General features: G+C 44.4%; 1 protein-coding gene and 1 long non-coding RNA gene across 4 annotated transcripts in view; one reads left to right on the top strand and one right to left on the bottom strand.

Moving 5' to 3' along the window:
• LOC144824536 (uncharacterized) overlaps positions 1 to 1,629 on the bottom strand; it is an 80,529-nt gene extending 78,900 nt beyond the window's left edge. Inside the window, exons 1-2 of the long non-coding RNA XR_013609004.1 lie at positions 1,558 to 1,629; positions 1,237 to 1,297 (exon numbers count right to left, since the gene is read on the bottom strand). This is a non-coding gene — a long non-coding RNA (uncharacterized LOC144824536). The remainder of the gene's footprint in view (positions 1 to 1,236; positions 1,298 to 1,557) is intronic.
• A 2,282-nt stretch (positions 1,630 to 3,911) lies between these two features.
• The window catches only part of SPECC1 (sperm antigen with calponin homology and coiled-coil domains 1), a 1,365,024-nt gene continuing 1,345,182 nt past the window's right edge, over positions 3,912 to 23,753 (top strand). The window contains exon 1 of one of the 3 annotated variants that reach the window (XM_078679997.1): positions 3,912 to 4,524. The gene's annotated coding sequence lies outside the window, so the exon portion shown is untranslated. The remainder of the gene's footprint in view (positions 4,525 to 23,753) is intronic. The other 2 variants (XM_078679993.1, XM_078679995.1) reach the window with 2 other exon arrangements.

The raw sequence follows: 23,753 nt of genomic DNA, 5'->3' as shown, positions 1-23,753 counted from the left end.
GTTTAATTACTGGGCTGTGGAGGATGAAGACACATTGATTGATACCATCAAAAAGGAGGCAGTATCTTGAGTCTTATGAAGATCTTCAACGCCAGGGAGAAATGGTCCTCTTGCAGCTAGATGTGTTTGACTAGCAACATAGGAGGTTGCCCAAATCACCCTGGAATCTGCTTCTCAATCCTCGGTAGACGTGGAAGCTGATCTAGCCACACAGGTCATAGAGTGCAGGTGCAGTCCTCTTGTGTTCTTTCACAGGTACAGAAAGTGTTGTGATGAGCAGGGGTTGCCGTGACACTTTTATAGGATTCACTATCCAGTTATTTCCTTTGAATGTGTTTGCATCTGTTTTTTTTTCATTGTTTGCTTTTATTGTTTCTGCCTTTACTCTGTATGGTTTTAATTGTTTTGGAAGGGTGTGTGTAGGTGAACAATATAACTCTCAGTATAAAGCATCTGACACTTGAGGGGTTTGTGGGCCACTGGTGAGCGATATAGCTGCTAAACGTCAGATGACATGTCTCCAAAGGTTCCAGTCAGGGCATTCTGTGATAATTTACAAATGAGGTTGATGCGTTGGGCAGTCAGGCATGAAACTTGATGCTAATGCTTATCCTCTGCGCACGCATATACCATGAACATGATGTAGAAAGTAATCCATTACAATCAAAGAAAGAGAGTAGTTTGTTTCTGGTGTTTTCTTTGGTCTTTAATACGAATCGCTCAGCCAACACGTGTTTGAACAGACCTTATGGTTGAGTTATTAGAGGGTCAAGGGTGTTTTCCCTCGCCTTAGCACTGCTAGAATTACAAACTTGGCTTTTTTATACATCACGTAAATTTCTTGGGCACTAAGTGTATCCTAGAATCAATGACACCCCAATATTAATAAAACTTGATGCCGCTAAAGTGACAAACATCTGGCTGCCATCTTGGACCGCTCTCTCCTTTAACCAAAGTGAGGATCACACTGATAAGTGTCCTAGGGCTGGTGGATTTGCATTCAGTCTTTGTACACAGTTGTAGGTAGGGCTGCTGGTGAGCATTTCAAAAACAGAAATAGAAAGAGGACTGTTCAGCTGCAGCCTTCTAAGGAGGATTACAAAACAACTATTAAGAAGTGAAATATTATAGCGAGGAAAGAATACCTTATTTAAAATGGTAAAAAAACAATAAAATAAGAACAGTGTTTGACACATTTAGAAATTATGTTATTAACAACTAGGAATGATTTCCTACCTTTGCCTGATGCAGGCGTCATCAAATGAGATGGAGGTATCAGTTCTGAGTGGGCCAGGATCTGTAGAAATGTCCAGAGAGGAGTTAAGAGAAATGTCAACCAAGAGCATAAACAGAATGGTTTTGAAATCAGTGAAGGCTGCTTTTTTGTCAAAATCTATTTGGCTGATAAGGGTAGATGATTATTAATTGTTCGCATTTTGACTTGGAGGAGCCAATGTGGAAGAAAAAATGGAAGGGGGAGGTTGGAGCGAATAATTCAGTAGTAACAGCACTGGCTAAATAATATTCTGAAATAAAAAAGAAAAATAAGACAACTACCTTCAAAAAGGGTGCTGCCCTTGGGTCGTTTTGTTCTCACAAGGAATGGAACCTCCACAGAGGCCTTCTTCTAGAAAAAAAAAGAAGAAAGAAGAATACAGATTAAACGCTTGAAGGGTGATGATTATGAGGAGGATGAGTTTTTGATGCAAACATTGATTTTCAGATGGAGATGAAACTTTGAAAGTCAACGGAAACAAAAATGTCTACCAAAGAATAGGCCTAAGTAATACACAATCTGTTTTGCAGTCATGTGTTCCGACCAGGGGATATCTAGTGTCTACTGACCAAGGATTGGTGCATTTGGAACATGTGAACGAATGTATTGCAGTTAAGATAAGGAAATATCTTTAGACTTAAGAAAGGTATGCTTATGCATAATGCTATCTCTGGCCAAATTATACCAGGCTTCGATCCAAAGATAGTGAAGTACATAACAAGGCTGGTAAGGGATTGTAGAAGGCGATTAATAAGTCGCTGAAAGCATGGCAAGATAAAGTTCTGGATGTTTTGGACCTGACATGGCTAACAAAGCTATTTCAAAGGGCACAAATGTGGACATTTGGGGTCTATTTGTAAAAGCATTTTGGAGAATGAAATAGCTCTCTTGTAGCACTCTTTCATTTACTCTTAAACACATTTGTGAATTGGTCTCAACCAAATTGTGATAAAATGGGAATATTCAAATGAAATTAGTACTTTTTGCACTTTTACTAATAGGGAGTTTGACATTTTGGGGACAATTCACAAATATGTTTAAAATATGTAGGAGAGTACTATTGTAGTTCTACTTGTTCTCATAAATGTTTTTGTGAATCGACCTACGTGCGTCTTCGAGGCTGAAATAAAATATCAATGTGTTATATTTGGGAATGCTAAAGTTTGAATAATGACAGAATTAATTAAATCAATACTTATGAGAATCAACCAAAAATTGGTGACTGAGTTTCAGAGGAAGGTCCAGCAGCTCCTACATAATGCGATATTTTTTTTTTGCAATGCAGTATGTTTGTGAACCTGGATAAGGACCAGCCCTTAAAAAGAAACTTTGTTCAAGGTGTTTTTTGGAGAGCATGGTATGGAGAAGTCGATTCTCTGACTTCTTCCAGGAAAGATCTTGGTTTCTGACTATTGTCAGCCTGTGCAGGGATGTGATTACTATCCAGACATTTAGACTACAATGGGATTTTTCCGATGGAGGCCAAACACACAAGGGAAGAGGAAGAGATCAAGCATGAATGCCAAGAGGTAGCAGATCAGTTTCAAGCAGATAAAAGTAGGACGATGGTTAGGGTATCTCACCGGAAAGTGAATGGATATCCCGTTGATGGGTTTGTCAACCAGTTCACAAAAGGCTGGAAAAAAAGGTATCTTTCTTAAATCAGGAAAGATATTTGATGTCAAAAGAAGGTTTGAAATGGAAAGAAAAAGAAAAGCAGCAATAAAAGAGCTAGTTCAGACTTATTCAGGATTACTCAAAAATTAATTTTTGTGAAGAAGAAAGAACTTCAGGAGCGAGGTTTACATCCAGTGATAAACTTACAAGATATGAACAAGTGGGTTGTGTATCATTATTTCAAGATTAAAGGGCTTCACTTGCTTACATATATGATACTATGAAGAGATGGTATGGTTCAGCTGGACTTGAAGGACTTGTGTTTTTTTACAGTGCCTTTGCCTCAGGAACACGAGAAATGTTCAATTTCGATGAGAGTACACGATATCGCAATTTACTTGCATGTCTTTGGGTTGTCACCCATGTCTTTGTGCTTTAGCAACTTATTAATGGCAGTGGTAGCTGGTTTGAGGAGAACAGCTCTACATTTGATAAAATGTATTTAGATAGCATATTTCTGATAGCTCAGGACATAATTTGTTTGTAAAAATAGATGGCTTTGGCAATCCAGTTGGAGGATTTAGATTGTCGGGTGAATCGAGAGAGGTTGGTTTTGCAACCAACGAGGTAGGTAGAATTTTTTTTATTTAATGATCAGTGTAAAGAAGTCTCCTCTTTACTTACCAGTGGTAAAATGAAATAGCTGGAGACAGAACTAAGGAAGGTGCTGGGGAAAACCCGTTTGTATCTGAGGGAACTGACAAGGCTGATAAGCTTGTTGTTGGCATCTCTCCAGGCTATCTTTCCCAATAGAGCATTTCCAAGAAGAGATTGCGGGTGGATTTGTTTGGCTAGCTTCCTACAGCTCACCTGAGGGTTTCTTCAGTTGGAGACCAGTTCAGGAGGCTCTAGGGACAAAGTTAAAGAATGCAAAGGTCAAAAGAATTATGAGTTCCTGCATTTTGCAATGATTACAATAGGTTTGATGCCAGGAAGGACAGATAAAGCTGTTTTAATCTTGGTGACTCCAACGGTGTCAATGGAATAACGTGAACAGTTTAATATGATCCAATGTTGCCCTCCTGGGGTTTTGGTGATATTTACAAACGACTTGGTGTATACTGTCACCAGAACCCTTCATTGGATTATATTGCTCAGTTGCACCTTAGCTATTCTCTCTCTCGCTCTCTCTCTCTCTCATGTGTATATAGTCCTTTTGTCCCACCTGGACTTCTCCTACATTGTTTCTAAAGCCCCTCGATTCGGGGGCACGCAGTGGAGGTGCAGGATCACACACTGCGATCGAGGGGGCGGTGGAAACTGTCACGACTCCTGATTCCAAACGCTTTGGCATAAGCGGCAGCTGACGCCGCCTCCGCACTGGGCTCTGACAGGCTCCTTCCCCTGTGCATGTGTGTTCCCGTGTGCGCCTGGGCTCCCCGTGTGCGCTTCGAGCAGCAGCAGACGCCGGTTGCTTCCTCGTGTGAATCACTCGCTGGACGGGCTCGCGCTGAATGTGGTTTTCCTGTCAGGGAAGAAGTGAGGCAGCCCTCAGCCTGCAGGACACATGATGTGCGCGGGGAGGAAGAGGCAGCATTGGCTGTGAGGGGGCGAGCCCTGCAGATTTCTCGGTGAGTACAGACCCCATTATTCTTTCTGGGGGGCGGGGGGGAGTAAGAGGGGGGGCTCCCTGCTGTCACCAATGACGCTGTCGAAGGACTGCAGGGCACTGATGCAGTGGCATTGTGCCTGGCTCCCACAGCGTGCCTCTGCATCCCTGTGCGTCGGAGGTGGCTTTAGCTGCAGGGAGAGATGGATAGTTTGCAACAGCCCGTGGCGCTGGAGTCGGTAGGGCTGGGGCGGTGTCACTTATCTCACAGACCCCCAGACCTATTAGTAATGACCCCAAATGTCTCCATAGTCGCTAGAGTCTCTGTGCTTGGCCAGCCGTCCAATCTCTTAAACCTCTCCATGTCCCACCTCGCCTGCGTGGCACGGGGAGCCCTGCGCCCCTCCGCAGCAGCCATGTGTGAGGCGACCGCGACACCGCTAGGGTAGCCCGCCCTGTGGAAGCCGAGAAGCAGCGGCCAGCGCCACTCTGAAAAGCAGAAGCTAGGAGGGAGCCAAGGACGGGCTGACGGCGCAGAGCTCCGAGGGCGCCGGGGAGTCGTGGCATTGACGCTGCGCGGGCAAAGCTGGGACCCGGCAGGGGCCGTGCGCCAGGTGGAGGCGGGAGTGCACAGGAGGACGGGCTCCCCTGTTTGTAGTGATGTGGTGTGTGGGGCGCGCACCACGACCTGAAGCATCTTAAGATGCGGAAATGCCATTTCGGACCCCAGGTTTCATTATACTCCGTACCCCGGCCCGGACACTGCCCGGAAAGTGGGGCACCGTTTGTGGTTTGTGTATTTTCAGCTGGGAGGATCAGTACTGTGTCGCTGTGTGCACAGACGCTTATGACATGCTAGCACTCATGAAGGAGGCAGCTGGCAACCGAGGCTGTGCGCGCGCTGGTGATGTACTGATAAGGCTCTCTGTGGTGCTGTGTGCACTGGAACACGTGGACGGATGTATATGGACCCGTCTGCAGTGCCACAGGATAGAGGGTGCGCAGCGGAGAAGGCATTCTCAACGCGACGTGCACTTCCGCACAGATGCCTTACGCAAAGATGGAAGGGGGTCATGACCCTGCAGTGTCACCCTGACTGGAGGATGCTCATCACACTGTCTGCAGCGCGCGCGGGTGTGAAGTTATTCCTGACACCGTCTGCGCTCTTCTCACTGGCGGATGAGAAGGAGGGCGAAGGGCACGCGCCAGCTTGGCACGAAGTCCCACAATCATAGAGGCTTCATAGAGCATGGGGAGGGCCACAGACGCTCAAAATCTAGGCTATAACCCTAGAAACAGGGATACGGACTACGTTCGTAAGTTGCAGGCAAGGGCACACGGCCTAAAGTAAGAAGAAGGGGGGACTAGCCTAGTTAGGCAGTAAGCAGGTGACATCACAGGTGGCTTCACATGAATTGACACCACATGAAGTGGCATCCACCAGAAGTGACAGCAGATCTTAAACCCTCTCATATATGTTTAACAGGTCTATTGTAAGTACATTTGAGCACATTTCGAGAAGCGTGGCTCAGTGGTTAGAGGCGGCAGACCCGGAAGCTGAGATCGACCGTAGACCAGGGTTCGATTCCCCGCCTCGGCGGGTCTCGGGCTCAAAATTCCACGGACTCGACAATTCTCGCTCTGGTGCCTACTCGAATCACGGGGTCCCACTCTGCAACTCTGGGCAATAGCTTGCTCAATCTCCACTACGGCCCCTCGCGGCGGATGCCTGGCTTTCACCTTGTGGACACCCTGCCGGGGTTTATCACAGGGGAATACCAGGACGGGTTCCCTAAGCAAGCGCCAGGATGCCCTTTGGGTGACAGGTTTGCGCTATATAAGTACATTTACATATACATGCAAACCCTCTTGAATTAGGCAGAAGATTCACATGTTTGTAAGCTACACATAAAAACAATGTTGCCTTTTGTCAGCGTAACGATTCTTTTACCCAAGGATTGAACAAACTAACTCTACGCCAGCCTACTCAGGCATAACATTCCATATACAGCACATTTCCATTTAGATGTGATTGCTTTAGCTGCCTTCACTCTCCAGAGGTGAGACCACCCTCCTATGCAAAGTTTTCTTACTCAGCCTTACCCAAGTGCACCCATTTTAGGAGATTGGGAGTAATTTCACGCCAACAGCAATAACGCCAAGCAAGAGAGAAAGACAGAAAGGGAAGAAAGGGAAGAAAGGAGAGAGATAAGAAAAAAATTATGAAGTAAAAAAGGTATGAAAAACAGCCTGAAAGAATAAACAAGTTATGGCAACCTTGGCATTCAGCAATAGGACCCTAAGAAAAACTTTGGGGCTCTGCATTTATGCTTTTACAAATTACACTCTGCCCTCCCTTCCCCCAAATATCACCTCCACATTTAGCAGTTGGCATCTCTCATGTTCTTAATGTTGGCATAACTATATCTAAACTACCCTCCCATTTACCAGCATACCCTGACAGCTCACACTGGAATCAGTACCACCAGAATGCCCACACAAAGAATGGACCATACATTTCAAAGCAAGTATCAGCTCCCCATCAAAATAAGTGTAAGATGTACAGTATCCAAGGATGAAATGGAAATGGTGACAAAGGTAACTCACAATAAAAAGGCCCATACAATTCCAGTTCCAACCACTACTGTCAAGAAAATATTGGCCTTCTGAAGGAAATATGACTAGTTTGCATAGAACTACTACCCACATGGGGGATGTAGGAACAGCGAAAGGCACCAAAAACGATTGCCAGTAACCAGAATCTACACTAGACTATGCTCGCTAATAATACCTCTGCATATTCTAGACATGTTACACCTTCAACATGGTGCACCAGAGACGGCCTACTTGACCTACTTTTTAAAGTAACACTATCCTGTGGTCTCACCTTTTTACTGTATCCTCATCATGAAAGACCAAGCCCTAGGTAAGCATAAAGAAACTTTCATTTCATAGATAGCATAACTGAAATACATCAGTATCCCAGACCTAAGAGCATCATAACAGGAAAGCTAACCTGTCTTATTGTGTTTTAATACAGTACATAGCAAAATTTGCATCATCATTACATTAGGTAGGTGTGAGATGGGCAAAAAACCAAACCACCCATACCTCGGTAGGGTAACAACTAGGGCAAAATTTAATGCAGCAATATCCAGCACTCTCGAATTTCCAAAGTTACAAAAATGCAACTTGTATTCCTTTCAAGGAAAACAACTCTTCAACATTTAGTGATTCATTTAGTGGTAAATAAAACACACAACTTCAAATGTTTAGAAATAATCGTTTGTTGTGATGTGACAGATTTAGATATTTCTGCAAATATTTAGGTAATAGAGTTGCAAGCAGGGTTACACAAGACAGTCATTATTTGAAGTGAAAGTGCACATTTGCGGCATCTGCCCGCCACCCACGCTTCAACCTAATTTGCCAAGAATTAAAGACAAAGCATTAACCTTTAATTTAAAACAGGGAAATAAAGATATGTCCATCTAATTAATGAAATGAACAATGTGAAAGCAGGAAACTCTGGATCAATATCGGCTTTCCAGGTTGACCAAATTCTGTGATCCTAGGCAAATCTCTCTTGCGTTTGATTTATTGGCTGAAATGCTGTACCAGTTATAATAAGAATCTAGGATGCAGTGAAAGGAGAAACCAAATAGGTTCACGGCCTGGAAGAGATGTTTGATGAAAGTTTGCCAACAAGGTGCACCTGCCTCCTCACAGCCATGGGGCTCTAAATAGGATGCTACTAAAGAAATACTAACATAGCAACCAAATGGGTCGGTATGTATGGCATGTACGAATATGGTTTCACAACTGAATGCAAACAAATAGGATACTAACAGGATCTTTGTGAGGTCCTGATGAATGAGAAATAGCCCAGTGAGACATTTGTGTGATGGCTGAAACATGTTGACCTAAGGTTACTGAGAATACTAGTTCCCTTAGTGCATCCTCACCTATTCTTACTATGTCAGGGAACCCTTAAAAAAAAAATTAACCCTCATTACATGCTAGACTATTTTAAATCTAGGATCCCTCCCAATAACCAAAGAGCTCCCATGGCAACCAAGGTCAATCCGGCCCAGATACATTAGGTATCTGGATGAGGACTCTATGATGAAGCATGCCACTTGGAATTCCAGTGGGTGAGAACGCCTAATGCTGTGGCCTGAAGGAGGCATTTTCCTGTGTGCGCTGTCACAAACTCCATATGCCCGAAGGGAGGCAGTGGTGAAGTGAGAGGGCTGCTGCCCTGGAGCAGCGGGCAGCTTTGAAGGAGAAGCAAGCCATTACTAGAGCAGGAAGAGCAATGATTCAACTATCCAATAATCAAGGAGGACCCAAGACCTGCCACTGTATTCAGGGAGGCTTACCAAATAGGCGGAGGAGTGTGTGGACGCCTGTAGCCTCTACCATAGCAATCAATAAATCAATCAATCAGTACATTTGTAGAGCGCACAGCTCACCCGTGAGGGTCTCAAGGCGCTGGGGGTGCTGCTACTGCTTGAACAGCCAGGTCTTTAGGCATCTCCTGAAGGCCTGCAGGTCCTGGGTCTGTCGTAAGCAGACGGGAGGGTGTTCCAGGTTTTTGCAGCGAAGTGAGAGAAAGATCTGCCGCCGGCGGTTGCTCGATGAATGCGGGGGATGGTGGCGAGGGCAAAATCAGCGGAGCGAAGCTGGCTGTTTGGGGTGTAGAAGGCATTGAGATACGCTGGTCCGGTGTTGTAGAGAGCTTTGTGAGTGTGGGTGAGGAGCTTGAAGGTGATCTTCTTGTTTACGGGGAACCAGTGTAGGTCTCTCAGGTAGGCTGAGGTGTGGCTGTGGTGGGGGTGTCGAGGATGAGGCATGTAGAGGCATTCTGTATGCGTTGCAGTCGTTTCTGGAGTTTGGCTGATGTTCCTGCGTAGAGAGCGTTGCCGTAGTCCAGTCTGCTGCTGACGAGCATCCAGTCTTCTGCGCACCACCGGGCCGCAGACGTGTGACAGGGCACTCCGACCCTCCACTCCCGCGAAAGCGAGTAAGACTGAATACTGGGCCACCAATACTAGGCTTGCTCCTTTGACTTTATCAAAGACATCTTGGAACTTCTAAGATTTGAACTAACAAGAGGGGCCTAGCTGGGATGCCGGCTACATAAATAGGGAATAACCTCTAAACTTTTACAGGGTATTAGAACTTGAGAGTTGATCCAAGGAAAGCTAGTGTGCCTGCCTTTAGAAGACTGTGTATACATTTGCACGCAAAACATGTGGGTGGATATACGGATTGCCAATGCACAACCCATGTAAAACCTACATGACGCATAGTAATGCAAAGTAGGGCAATGGGCTGCCTTGCGTATTTTTTTTGCTTGTTTTTTTCTCAAAGCCACGAAAAAACTATCCTATGATGCTATTTCTTCTTTGTATGTGTGCTGCAGGATACAGCATACATGCAAAGAGGAAATAACAAGGAGAAAATTATATATTTCTCCTTGTTAGGCCAGCCTCAGGTAGACTCACCATTTTGGTGCAAACCTGTGCTTACAAGCCTTTGTAAATATGGTTTGCGTCAAAATACATCAATGGATGACAGTAACGCCCTAGCTCCACCCATGTAATACAAGGCAGAGCAATGTACTGCCATGCGTTCATTTTTTTTTCTCCTGAAAACCCACATAAAAGGGATTTGTGTGGTACAGTAAATCCCAAAATAGATTTTACGTTAGGGTTGAGCCAGAAAAAGTGACTCAACCCAGATACAAAATCTGCACCTCAACTTATAGTTTTTTTTAACTCTGCCACAAAGAAAGTGGCAACAAGGAGAAAATTGACAGTAAATCTGTTCTGCTTAATTAGTTGCAAAGATTATTTTAAAATATCTTATGGGTTTAAGGCACCTGCAGCAGTGATCTGTGTGTTCCCAGTAAATCTGTGTGAATAATAATGGTAAGATAACTCTGGAGGTTGATGCACTTGCTGGAAATAATTGCGTTTTGTCTAGCCTCAGTTTTGACTCAAAGTCAGCATAGAGGGTTAATGTGTCTCCTGTAAAGCACATCATGTAACATGCAAATGACAGATTTTATTTTATGTAGATAGGTAAGTGGGTCACTGATTTAAACAGAGATCCTTATGTTACTTGCAGTTGCATTGTAATTATAATATCGCACAGTGAGCCATGAAAGGTGATATGTGACTTCTACATCGTGTACCCCCCACTTTTTTATGTAACACCTCCTGCACATTGATTTACAAACTTGGATGATTTATTGTATATGTAATATGTATGTTTGATGTAAAGCACTTTGACACCCTGCATTGGGATGAGTAGCACTATACAAGAACAAATAGTGGTATGTAAACGTCTTCTCATGGACAGTAAGCGCTATATAAAAGCAATTTATTTTGTATAAATATTGGGAAAGATCAACCATGTGGCATTCTTACAGTGCCTGTGTATCTCGTAAACAGGGACTGAAGAAAGTGAAAAGATGTCTACATTAAGTATCTGTGAAGTGCTAACATTGTGCTAACAAGGTGTGAGCCTTTGTTTCGCCTCCACTGCATTTACATTTGGGTGTGGGGCTCCTCACTGCTCCCAGCCAGGAGACTCGAACAAACAGAGGCCTGATGAACCCTTAAATTCGGCCTTTGTTGTGGGTCCAGCAGGAGTCTGAAATAAGAGACACCCCCCATGCACATTGTTGCGGATCGAAAGCAGACAACGAGCAGGAGCTGCTGAATCTGTCCCGGTGATTGAAAATTACACCAGGACAAGTTCAGCACCTTTTACAGTGGAGCCCAACTTCGTGTCAGCGTGGACGGCATACACTCTGTGAAAGTAGTGGGTGGACGCCGGTCACCCGCGTGTACCCCGACGTGTGCCCTTTTGCAGGCCCTTTGTTACTCTGCATGCTCTTCCTACAGCGGTTTACTTCTGCTCTCTTCAGCGCTCTCGAGTTGAGATCACCATTTCTCTTCTTTTTCCATCCTCTGGTTTTTCGCTTCTCCTCCTGGTTATGTGTCTCTCCCCAATACCAGCCTTCTTTTCTGTCTATATTTTTCATGCTCTCTTTATGAAGCTCGACGTTTTCTGCTTTGAGCAAAGAATGCTCCTTAACACACATTGCTGTAAGTGGGGTGCACTGATCAATGCTTCACAAGAGCCATGCTTGGACAGGAGCCTCATGATCCCCATAACAGCAGCTGAAAAAGTGCCAACAAGTGTTATTCCTTGCTGTTCGCTGACAGCTATTCTGGTTCCACGTGTCACCATTTATGCAACCAACCATGCCCCTTAGACACCCTTGGTACTTTTGTACAATTACAATACCTAGAGTGGGTTCTGGTTCAGCCCATTGCTCATCATTGGTTGACTTTACGAGTAATCACATGTCCTTGCTTTCTATTCTATGGAATTCTTCCTCTTCTATTGTATGTTTCTTTCATGGAGAATAGGTGTTTTACAGAGTGAGTTGCATCTTTCCTCTGCTTACAACCACGGAAATACTTTTTTATAGGTGAAAATCTTCCAGCCGGTGCATCTTGGGGTCATTCGGAAAGCTTCCCTTGGAATGCATTCTGCCCATTGCTTATCATTGGCTTTGTGGTTTGTAACTCCCATGCGCTTGCTTTCTATTTTTTTCTTGCCTTTCTGCACCTCTGGATGTCATGTGTTTTATCTCTCTCCCCTTGTGTACTGGTTTGTTTTACATTTTTGCCTCCATATCCGCATTGCAGGCCACTCCTCCCACTCCCTTCGTTGTTTTCCACACTTTCCCATTCCTCAGTTGCTGTTCATCCCACTCCTACTAGTTCCTCCGTTGCTATGCCATCTCTCCGCTCTTCCATTGCTTTTCATGCACACCTCTAGTACCTCTTTTGCCCTGCCACTTCTCCCCACTGCTCTCCTTTTGTCCATATTCTCTCCAGCTACTTGCCCTTGCTTCCACTGTGCATGTTGCTTTTCTGCATTTCCACCATCGCTCTCACACCCTTCTGTGATCCTTCTTTACTTTTCGTTCCCCCACCACTTCCTCCATTGGTCTGCCACCTCTCTTTCTCTTTTGTTACTTTTCATCCCGATTACCCCCAGCTCCACAATTTTTCTCCCCGCCAAACCCTGTTTTATATTTTTCATCCTAAATTTTATTTTTTGCAAGGACCCGGCAACTGTGTACTGCTTCCAGGGCCACTTGCTTCTTTATTTTTGTGCTTTCACCCTCACACCTTTGTAATTTAATGTACCTTTCAAAAATTGTTGTCTGCCATTTTGGATAGGTAGATTAAACTTACAAAAGAGCTACATTGTCCATCAGTGAAGCACACAGCAATTTTGAAATGCTATTTCTTTTAGAAAACGTATATCAAAATGGCTACCCATGCATGCCCATGTGTGGTGATGCACTGGTGGCCATCTTGGCACAGGTTTTTCTCCTAAAGACAAAGCTTGCCAAGATGGCCGCCTGGGCATCCACATGTGATGCACCACAATTTCAAAGTTTGTATACATATTTTTCATTATGCTCTACAAACCAGCATTGGTGGAGCCAATGGCTTAGCCCTCACCTTTTAAAGGTGAGACCTATTAGCTGAACTAATGCTTGTTAATTTTTATTAGAGAGGTAATTGAAACAGAAAGAAGTCACGCTGTCATAAACCAAAGTGCAGAATATACCAAACAATGACCCAACAGCCATTTTGAAAATGTGAAGTAGTTTCAAAATCTCATTGGTTTCATTTACTGAAAACAAGGAGTTTTCTGATGGTGTTGCATCAAAATGATGTTTTGTTTTATATTTGTGTTATACTCTGTTGACATAAATTTGGTTGATGTCAAGTACAAAGAAGGTGTGAGTGCATTAGTCTATGACACATGGAAGTGTTGTGTGGAGGCGATATAGAGGAATGTGGGACTAGTACTCATATTGCACAGTACATTGAAAGGATTATGTTGTTATGTTATGTTAATGCAACTTGTAGAGCGCATATATACCGAAAGGTGTCTTGGTGCTGCCTGCTCCTGAGACGTAAAAAGTCTACTTGTTGAAATGCTAGGTTTTTAATTGTTTCCTAAAAGCAATAATAGTGGGAAGGGCTCTGATCTGAGGAGGAAGGGTGTTCCATAACTTGGCAGTGCCAACCTCAGAGCTTCTGTCTCCCCAGTTGGTTCTATAGGTTCTGGGAATGGTTAGCAGGTTTGCCCCTAGGGAGCGTAAAGGTCTACCAGGTGTGTAAATCTGCAAGGAGTGCTTCAGAAACTCCGGACCTGTATTGTGAATCGTTTTATAGGCAATGCACAGCACCTTCAATTCTATTCAGCTTCTAATTGGCAGTTGTCTAATGGCCTTAGATACAAAATTGAATTTAGGGGTCCCAGAAAGTATCCCTGTGACTGCATTCTATGTGTGAGGTGTAAGGTGCAATGGTGTTGCGTCTAGGAACCAAGATTAGACTTTCACTTGTCAGAGAACTAATATCAAACATGTCCCACTTTCCCCCTTATATACACCCAAATGCAGCAAAACAATGCCCAAATATAAGCCAATGAGAAGCACCAGGAGCGGAACACTTGAAGGAGCTACCTGAGGGTGGGCTACAAGGCCCACAAGTGTGGTGTATGACCTTTGACATGAGCGCTGTAAGTGTCCAGATAGATGCTCTAATAGTTGGTACCAATCTGGGGAGAACAGATGTAGACGCCATTGCCTCCTCCGTGCGCCTCCACCACGCAGTTTCTTGTGCCCAAGCAAACCTGCTATTTTGCATAAGCCCTTTTTTGGCAGGCATGACCCATTCTTTGAACAAAGCGAAAAGACTGGCAGCCGTAAAGTGCCAGGCCCAGACAGCTCCTGGGGTTCCTATCACCCACCCGCAGGAGACACCTTTCACTCACTGAAGCCGATGCCTTTCACTCACGGTAGCTACACAGGCTTAGGTCACCTATAACACTTTCAACCAATTTGAGTCCACACAACATTGAATTTCATTAGATGCAGCTTTGTGTTTCCCTCCGTAAATATGGAACTATATTTCACAATGTGCAAATGGTGTTTCACTAGGACAGCACTGGCTGAAGGAGTCACGCATGATGCGGGCCTCTTAGCCATGGTTACTAGAGCATTGGACAGCGAGCAATACCTGAAATGCCACTCAGGTGTAGTCCCATGTCACAGAACCTCGACCATCGTACCTTAATCAGGACTTTAGGGGTAAAAGGCTCAAGCATCGTATACTGAATAAAGAGTGACCGAGGTGGCTCAGTGAGTTAAACATCAGTGTCTGACACACAGGTCACAATCTCAAGCTCTACATTTAGTAGCATTAAATTAGTGCTAGTACTACTTGTTATGTAGAGGTCGTATAAATAGGGGGCCTTATTTATGAGGCCTTGAGACACTTTTCTGCCACCATTGCGTCACTTTTTGTGAAGCAGTGGCGGAGCAAACAATGTGCCATGTTGCGGCCCATTTATAACATGACACATCTAGGGAGATGCATCATGTTATAACGATAGCAAAAGAAATGAGAGGCAATATAAACACAATAAATATGAGTCAGAATAGAGTATCAATTCAATATATTCAGGTATTCAACCGGAAGTTCTTTTAATTTCAATTTCTTCCACAGTCAATTTGTTTTTCCCTGCACCCAGGGCCTCTTCAGGGCTGTAATCACATACAAACAAATACATATACAATATATTACAAAGCAAAAACAATGTCGTCATTTTTTTAGTAAAATCAGCTTAGAAATATATGGTATACCCAAACAGTACACCGCAAAAGAGAGCACCCTTTGTGTTGAGAAGGGCTTTAGAAATTTTCTTAACAATACTATTATATCTATGTTTTACAAATAAGGACATTCAGAGTATTTTCTAAGATAGAAACAGTACAGTCCTATACATAGTTGTGACACTATAGAAGATGGTCCGCTGGTTCTCAAGGAGAAAAAGGAAGGCAAGAGAGAATTTGATCATACACCCAACAATAAGTGCCCATACCAGTTTATAAATGTAAGCTTACCAATATTATGTAGTGTCAAATAGCTGTCCTTTAATCCTCTAAAGGTATTCCAGTATTTGTTTCGCCATGGGAAAATATAGAATGGTGGACTTCAGTGCTACTTTATGACATCTCAACAATGTGTTCACATGCAACTCGTGTCAAGTGCACGCAAAAACAAGAAAATCAATGCGGTTCTAAACAAGCTCCAAGATAAACCAACCCTCGCCAAGTGTTCGTAAAAGTCCAAAATATATGTATGATTGATGACCGTGTGGCAGCTGGTCATATGAGGTGGGCAATATCCTATACTTTTGACTCAGTGGTGACTCAACTGGGTGGTGCTGTGAGTTTTACCTTGCTGCCATCATTTGCTCACGTTGTAAAGCACTGTACCACGTTATTCCCTTTGTCAGGTATAATGTATGCAGGGTGGGCATTCCCATGCAGGAAAGCCTTGTAGAAGTGACACAGTGAAATCTACAAGATTTCACTGCACCACTTCTAGGACGCCACTGTGTCAAAACCTTACATCTGCTTGGAGCAGGCATAAGGAGTGATGCTGCACAATAAGTATAGGCCTCCCCATGCATTGCTGGAGTTGCATCGTGCTTGCGACACAACTCCAGCAATACATGAATTTTGTGCCAACAGATGCGTCACCGGGGCCGGACTGGCCATTGCGTGCACTGCCGGGCAATCCCCCGGTGCGCCGCAAGGGTGGGGGCCGGTTTTGGGCCCCTGGGGGCCGGTTTTGTAGCAGAGCTGCAAAATCGGCCCTGTAACAAAATTGGCTGAAAACCGGCCCCGGCAAAGAGCTCGGTCGCACCCCCAACCTCCACCCCGGGGGGCCGGCTGAGCACTTAGCCAGGGCCAGTTGGTTCCCAGTCATGCCCTGTGCGTCAGAATCTGTCAATCCTTGCATCAAGGTGTGCTGTATTGTAAATATGACGCATCCATCGTGGTGCAAGGGTTTCGCATGCAGGTGCAGGGACACTGACTCATCACTGCTCTAACGCAGAGATGCGTCAGTTTCTTGTATATAGCCCTTGAATATGCCAAAATTGCAGGTCGAATGTTATTAAAACAAAAGTACTTTACTTTGCTTATCCACATACCTCTGTGGGGATGGTAAGGGTGGAACAGTCTGTCATGTGCCAGGCAAGCCTGAAGTTACCCAGTGCCACAGACATACCGGCCTGTCAGGGGCACGTCTTGTGCACAGTTCGATATGTGGTAGCGGCCTTGTTTGTTTACAGGCCGTACCACGAGTGACGCCCTCATCATCAGTCGTGACCCCACAGTGGCAGGGCTAGTCCGCTGCACAGTTACAGTCTATCATGTTTGTAAAGTATCACGTCACCACCCTTTGATGGCACTCTGAACACTGAGTGATTGTTAAACCCACATTAACCTGTGATGTGGTTTGTTTGTTGTTATTCTGCCTTATGTTGTCTTAGGATCCCAGAGGGAGCCTTCAAAGATGAGTATTATGTGTTGTGCATCATGTTAAATATCTCCCTTCCTCTTCCCCTTAAGCCCCTCGTCCCTGAATGTTTTTCACTAGTATTTGCACTTCCATTGCTCATAGGACCAGAAACAGATACTTCTGTGCGCTTGCTGCAGCCCTCGGCCAAAAAGCGAAGGTTACAGACAAATAAGAAGACGTCTGGGCAGTGAGGGAGGCTGTGACAGACAGTGGCAGAGTAACATTTAGTGTGCTTCTGTGGAGCAGATGTTCGGCTGCCAGACCTGAGCCAACCGAGCTTCCAAAGCTGGGCCCGGTGATGGAAAACCCTCAAATCTTTCATGCACTCACTGACGGAAGCAAAATAGAAGCAGAGGGCAGGCCGCGGAGAAGGAGCTGTGTGCTCAGAGTGTGACCTGCACGCTAGACTGGTCGGTCAAGGAAACACAGATTGAAGCATTCACATTTTTTGACTGGCTGATGGGTTGTGTGAAGGACAGAACACAGTCCTTGCTACGCCGTGGAGTAGTTCACTAGTTTCAAACTTGTGCTAATTCGACCATTCTTAATACACCTTTAATGGTATGCTTCATGCCTTTATAAAGAACATTTATACCGTTGTGGGGTCTTTCAGGATTTGTGCTTTTTACCGTTCTGGGATTCTCGTTACTGGTCTCTTGACTGTATTTGGTTGGGTTTAGTACTGTTTCCAGGTGGTTCATTTTTTTAAACACGTTTTTATTGGCATTTATAGTTTACAATAACAAAGTGCGTTAGGATACATTTGGTTGGATTGCATTTCTGTCAGTTTACATCGTGGTACAGTGCTACCCACACAGTAATTAGACAGACATCCTGGAAACATTAAGGCTTGATGCTAAGTGATAGCCATATAGAACTGGGGTGCGGAACTGGGGGAATGGTCATGGAATTCTGGGTACTGACGTCAGATGAGGTATCAGGGCGATATATGCCTCGCTAGTCGGTACATCTGTGTGCTACTAGAGATGAGGGGGAAAATGTGGTCGGTCCTGCTCCCACATCGGACCTTCGGGGGTGGTGCGATGCATGGTGCTAAAAACAATCGACGTTATATGTGCGCTGCGGGAGGAGATCCGGAGTGTGCATTTGCGGTCTGAGCTTGTGATTGTGGGGTCATCGGTGTGTGCGTGTTGCCATCTGGGTTATCACAGGGCGGTGACTGTTTGAATTGGTGCAGTAATAGGGCACACTCCATGGAAATGGGGTGTTTACGTATCCCTTTCACCTCTTCCTCTCGTAATGGTGGTTCATACTGGATGAGAGTTGTCAAAGTTAAGATAGATTAGTGTTCTGGTGAGTAATAAATTAAAATATAATTGTACAATATATTGCCGTTGATTTGTCAGAACATTAGCCAGGCCAAGTCCCTGATTTGGATCACACTCGGTTGGTATGTAACGTTTACAACGCTATTTTTACAACGCACTACCATTACAATGAAACTTTTACAACGCAAAATCCATTACAACACATACATTTACAACGCAGTCATTACAACGCATGACACTACAACGCACACCACTACAACGCATACCATTACAACGCAGTCATTACAACGCATACCATTATAACGCATAACTTACCATCCAACACTTACCCTACTGTTGCACCCCCTGGAGTTAGAATAGTAATTTTAACCCCTACACTATCCAACACTTACCCTACTGTTGCACCCCCTGGAGTTAGAATAGTAATTTTAACCCCTACACTATCCAACACTTACCTTATATGCAAAGTAGTGTAATGCGTTGTAATGGTATGCGTTGTAAATGTACTATGCGTTGTAGTAGAATGCGTTGTAAAGGTAGTTTTAAAGTATGCGTTGTAATGGTATGCGTTGTAATGGTATGCATTGTAATGGATGTTGCGTTGTAAAAAATGTGTTGTAATGGTATGCGTTGTAAAAATGTGCGTTGTAACGTCACACATCCCACTCGGTTATCTACGTGACAATAAAACTGTGTTTTGTATGTAGCGCCTCGCACCTCGCTCAATGAGTAAGCACAATAAATACTCAATGCAATCTTCCTCAATTTACCGACTTCAGAGGGATGTAAGGCCGAGTTGGCCTTGACAGAGTTCAACCTCGCGCCCTGCAGCTCCTAGCAGCGTCGCCCATTTAGTTCAGTGAACCTTTGTTTATTTACTTATCTCGTTATTTCTTTTACGTGTTTTGTGCAGCGCCGTGTTACCTTCCATCCATTCCACAGCACTTTGCGACCCTGTAAACACTCAGCCTTGCATAACAATAGCGTGATTCGTAATTCATAACACACAGACAGCAGCGACAAATAGATATTGTATTGTACATCACGGCTGTGGGGGCTGGTGGGGTCATGCTTTTCTCTGATTCAATGGCAGTTCACATAGAGTCCTTGAACATGAGGGTAGACATCCAGACTCGCCCACTTTACTTTAACAGCTACAGATCTCTCTATCCTATAGACGCCGCAACGGATCTCCCTAAAACAGATTCCTAAAAGGGCTCTATTGTTCTTAACATCATCCCACGTCCTCTGATGTGTATTGTGCAGTGTTGCAGTGTGGGTGTGCAGTGAAAATGGGATGGAGGGCAGCCTTTTTTGGGTGTAGACCGCATTACATCTTGACAGCAGTGCTTTAAAGGACGCCTGAGGAGCAGGCATCCTTTAAACTACCCACCATTGGTGAATATGGTGCGTAGACTTTGACTGAGCAGAGGGGCATTGCCAGGCTCAAGCAGAGGCCCAGCCGCGACCTAGAAAAGCAAGTGATGCAAGCCAAAGGTCAAAGAGGACAAAACTCTTAACAAGATTCACAATCGAGGCTGCCACAGAGGGAGCCATCAACACAACTCAAATGGCAGAGCCCACAAAGCACATTAACGAGGCACTTATTCAGGTGAAGAAAATCTTGAACATCAACCATGAAGTGGCTAGTCCTGGCGGTCTAAAAAGTGGGCCATGTGAAACTCAACAACACCTGCTGGATTTCTTACGTTCTTTGAATCCAAAATCATCAAAATCCATACTTCTTCCCAAAAATCTTGCTTCCCTTAATACTATGCACACTCACCTTTTCAAAACTCATAGGGACCCTTAGATGATAGGCTTGGCCATCAAAATAAAAGCTTCCAGTTCAGTTGCTTTCTACCAACACACTGGACATCACAAACACGCCAAGTGCCTCTATCACTTAAGAATAGTGTATGTTGGTCTGAAGCATTCCATCATCACCCAGCTCTGGAAGAAAATTAATTAATTAATTAATTATGTGCTTATATAGCGCTGGAATCACTCCCGAAGGGGTACCTCCGCGCTTCGACCGCTGCGAAACCCTTCCTGGCTTCCCTGAGAGATGGTCCCTTAATGGGTATCTCCAGGGTGAGACCAGGCATCCCCGGCGGTCTGGTGGGGCCGTTAGTGAAGATGAGGCAAGCTAGTGCCCAGAGTTGCCGAGTGTGATCGCTGATCAGAGTGGGCACCGAGGCGAGAGAATTATCGAGTCCGCTGACCCTGGTCCAGAAACCTGCCGCGTCGGGAATCGAACCCTGGTCCCGGGCCGTCCTCTGCTCTCGGGTCTGCCGCCTCTAACCAGTGAGCCACACTACTCCACTGATCTGCATACCCAAAGATCTTGACAAATTGCCGGTCCATCTCCAACCTCCCTTCCTCAGCAACAGGCGGCACAATGAAGGTGACAAGAAAGTGCCAAGAGTATGAAGAACTAAACTACCTCCTGACATCAGTCAGTTTTTTTCTTTCCGGGAAAAGCAAGAAAACCCGGATTAGGACATTTGTATCATCCATTTACCCAATCTCCTGTGGTGTTCCCCAAGAATAAACCCTCTCTTCCCTCCTGTTCAATATCTATGCGTCATGGCATAGTTACTCGGTTAATATCTGGTTAGTTTCCAAATGTGTGCATACATGCGCATCCTTTTGGGCTTCACAACAGTCCAGTTACCACTACCATCACCTCATGTTTAGACCACGTGATCCAGTGAATGCAGAAGAGCCTCTACTGCGTAGATAGTGCTAAAAGCAAAACCCTCTTAATAGGAGAAACTGAGCCTATCTCTTACAATGGACCCAAGGTATTGGTATCCTCTTTGTACTACCCAAAAAGCTAAGAATCCTGTGAAACTATTTTCTTAGCTGAAATGCATCCTCAGGTCCATTTTGAGCTCAGAAAGTAACACCAATGCTAGGTTACGCTCCTTGTGTAGTTTCATGAAATCTCGCGTAATTTTGCTGTACTTTTGTGTAATTATACTACAGCAAATTGGGTGAGTTACAACCACTCCTAATTAAAATATTCATATTGCTATCTTGGGTTTGGGACCAGCCAGAATAATAATTAAACCACTATTTTCAAAATTATTAAAAATGTTATTCAGTGGTGATGTTGGATTTTGAATCAGCATTAAGAAAAGGTAGCTTATAGAAAGTTATTTTACTTTGGCTAAAGCTCCTTTGGCTAATTTTCATTAGAGCGTGAGCAGCTGCCCAGCCTGTACTTAGCCTTTAATGAGGTGTGAAATTCCTTTCAGAACCTGAACGGGCAAGGGTGACTCATCTGAGCTCAGCTGGACATTGAGGGTGGGAGAGGCTGCCCCTGTTGTTGGCACAACAGTGTCACATCCTACCTGAAAGCCCTATCTAAGGCACATGTAAAACTCTTGCACGCTTGAAAGAGATCAAACAGGTCCATATCACGACTCTTGTGTATCCCCTATCTGGTTACTGAAGGACTCTGCTTTGTTTTACCAGACTTCTGTCTAATTTTTGTTGTTATTAGTCCAAGGCCTGCTTCAAACTGGATGTTAGTGTTAGATGTGGGAATACATTATTAAATTCCATAGTACACTCCCCTACTCACTCCAGCTCTCAGAGCCCAGGTTTAGTGTGGCTGAAGATTTGACCATCTTGGAATTGCCCTGACACACGTTATTTTGGGCCTGTTTGCAGTTTGGCACCCAGAACACTTTTGGATCTGCAAAAAATCAGAAGAAAACTTGACCTGCTGTCTGTGACCTGAGAGGAGCCCTGATGGACTGAACCTGCTCCTTCTTGTACCCAGGATAAAGAATAGGACTCCAATGGTCAGTTGGCTGACCACCTTTGCAGCTACAGAGACACAAGTTGCACAAGGCCTTTTCCCTGAAGTGCCCAGCCTACCATTGGCAACTAGACGTTGACTGGAAATTTCTGTGGGGCTCTGCCTGACACTCTGAGAATGTTTAACTGCCTTCCTTTGAGGGGGTCTTAGAATTGTACTCTTGGGGTTGTTTTGGCACCAGAAGAAAGTTTGAAAATTCCAGATTTTTTTTCTCCAGATCATCAGCAGGACCAGACAGGAAAAGGACCTGATTGGATTGGGTTTCAGCTCTGTCGTGCAAGAAGATCTCTGTTCCTCCCAAAAAATTAAGTGTTGCATTCTGAGTTGGTATCTAGATGAAATGTCATTGTTTTTCTGCAAGAAAGTGGAGCTTACAAACTTTTTGGTTTCCAGACTTCACCAGGGCAAATTCACTTGATGTATCTAACCCGATCTCCATTGTAAATGGCCTCATATTGCACCTAGGTCACGGTTTACTGCAACGATTGGCTATCATTGGCGCTTATCACTTTTTGGCGCAATTTACAATTAAACTTTAAAAACACATGTCTCCAGTTCCCCATATTGGATTTATGTCATGTTGGTGTATTTTTATTTATTAAATTATACTCTATTTGTATTGCTTGATGTTTTTACTTTATTCCTGTTGTGCTACTGCATAGATGCTTCGCACATTGCCCTTAGTAAAGTCTGTCTGCTCTGTGTCATAGCTACCAGAGTGTTGAGCTCAGGTTAATTTTGCGACTTTGGGTTTCACTTCCAGACACCCCAAATAATAATCCACTCTCTTGCAAATATTAATAGAAAACAAGTTGGACTAATAAAAAAAACTATTTCACGACATAATATAATTTCTCTCCTTCAATGAAACCAGCTCATAATAACAAGCAGCATCCTGCAAAGAAAGCAAACCATTTTGCAGCAGATTGAGTTGCAGAAACTGCTAAGTGTAGGAATATACAGCTGTGCAACATTTATTTGACAAGGCAAGACAATAATTTGCATGGGTCTCTTTTACACTTATGGTGAGATGACCAAGCTCTGTATTAGGAGGAGCTCCTTGTAGCATTTCAAGGTTGTGAAAAGCAACTGCTCATCAAACTTTTTGTTCGGTGAAAAAACGACGCAGGAATTTGTTTTATCTGAACAGAAAAGTAATTGTTTCTGAAACGCACGCGGCGTTTTCCCTGTGGGTAGGGACAATTTAATATTTCCATGCCTGTTTCCACTGTGCCTCACAAGTTAGCCAAAGGGATGGCAGATGATTGACAGTCGTCCAATCCTTAAAAGGTTTGGACAACTGTCACTGTGACCAAGTGGTCCTGTGGTGGGCAGCCCTCAGGGTCAAGGGTTACTGTCAGAGGAGTCAGGAGAGCAGTGGCGGCTCCTCCACAATGGCGGTGGAGTGTCGACTCCCCCTGCCAGCCTCAAAACTTGTAAAATAAAACGATAATAAAACAGGTTTATTATTGTTTTATGTTTCAGCTTCTAAGGGCAGGCGTGTCTTGGGGGCACGACCATCGCATTTGCGGTGATGAGAGGGAGTGGTGGGCACTGCTATCAGTTTCCATGCCGGTCTGGCCGGCCATTTCAGGACTGCCAAACCGACATGCGCACTGAGCTGTCTCCAATTAAGCTGCAATGT

This window comes from Lissotriton helveticus, chromosome 3_1 (genome assembly GCF_964261635.1).
Source record: "Lissotriton helveticus chromosome 3_1, aLisHel1.1, whole genome shotgun sequence".
Lineage (NCBI taxonomy): Eukaryota > Metazoa > Chordata > Amphibia > Caudata > Salamandridae > Lissotriton > Lissotriton helveticus.
This window is presented reverse-complemented; position numbering and strand designations above follow the sequence as displayed.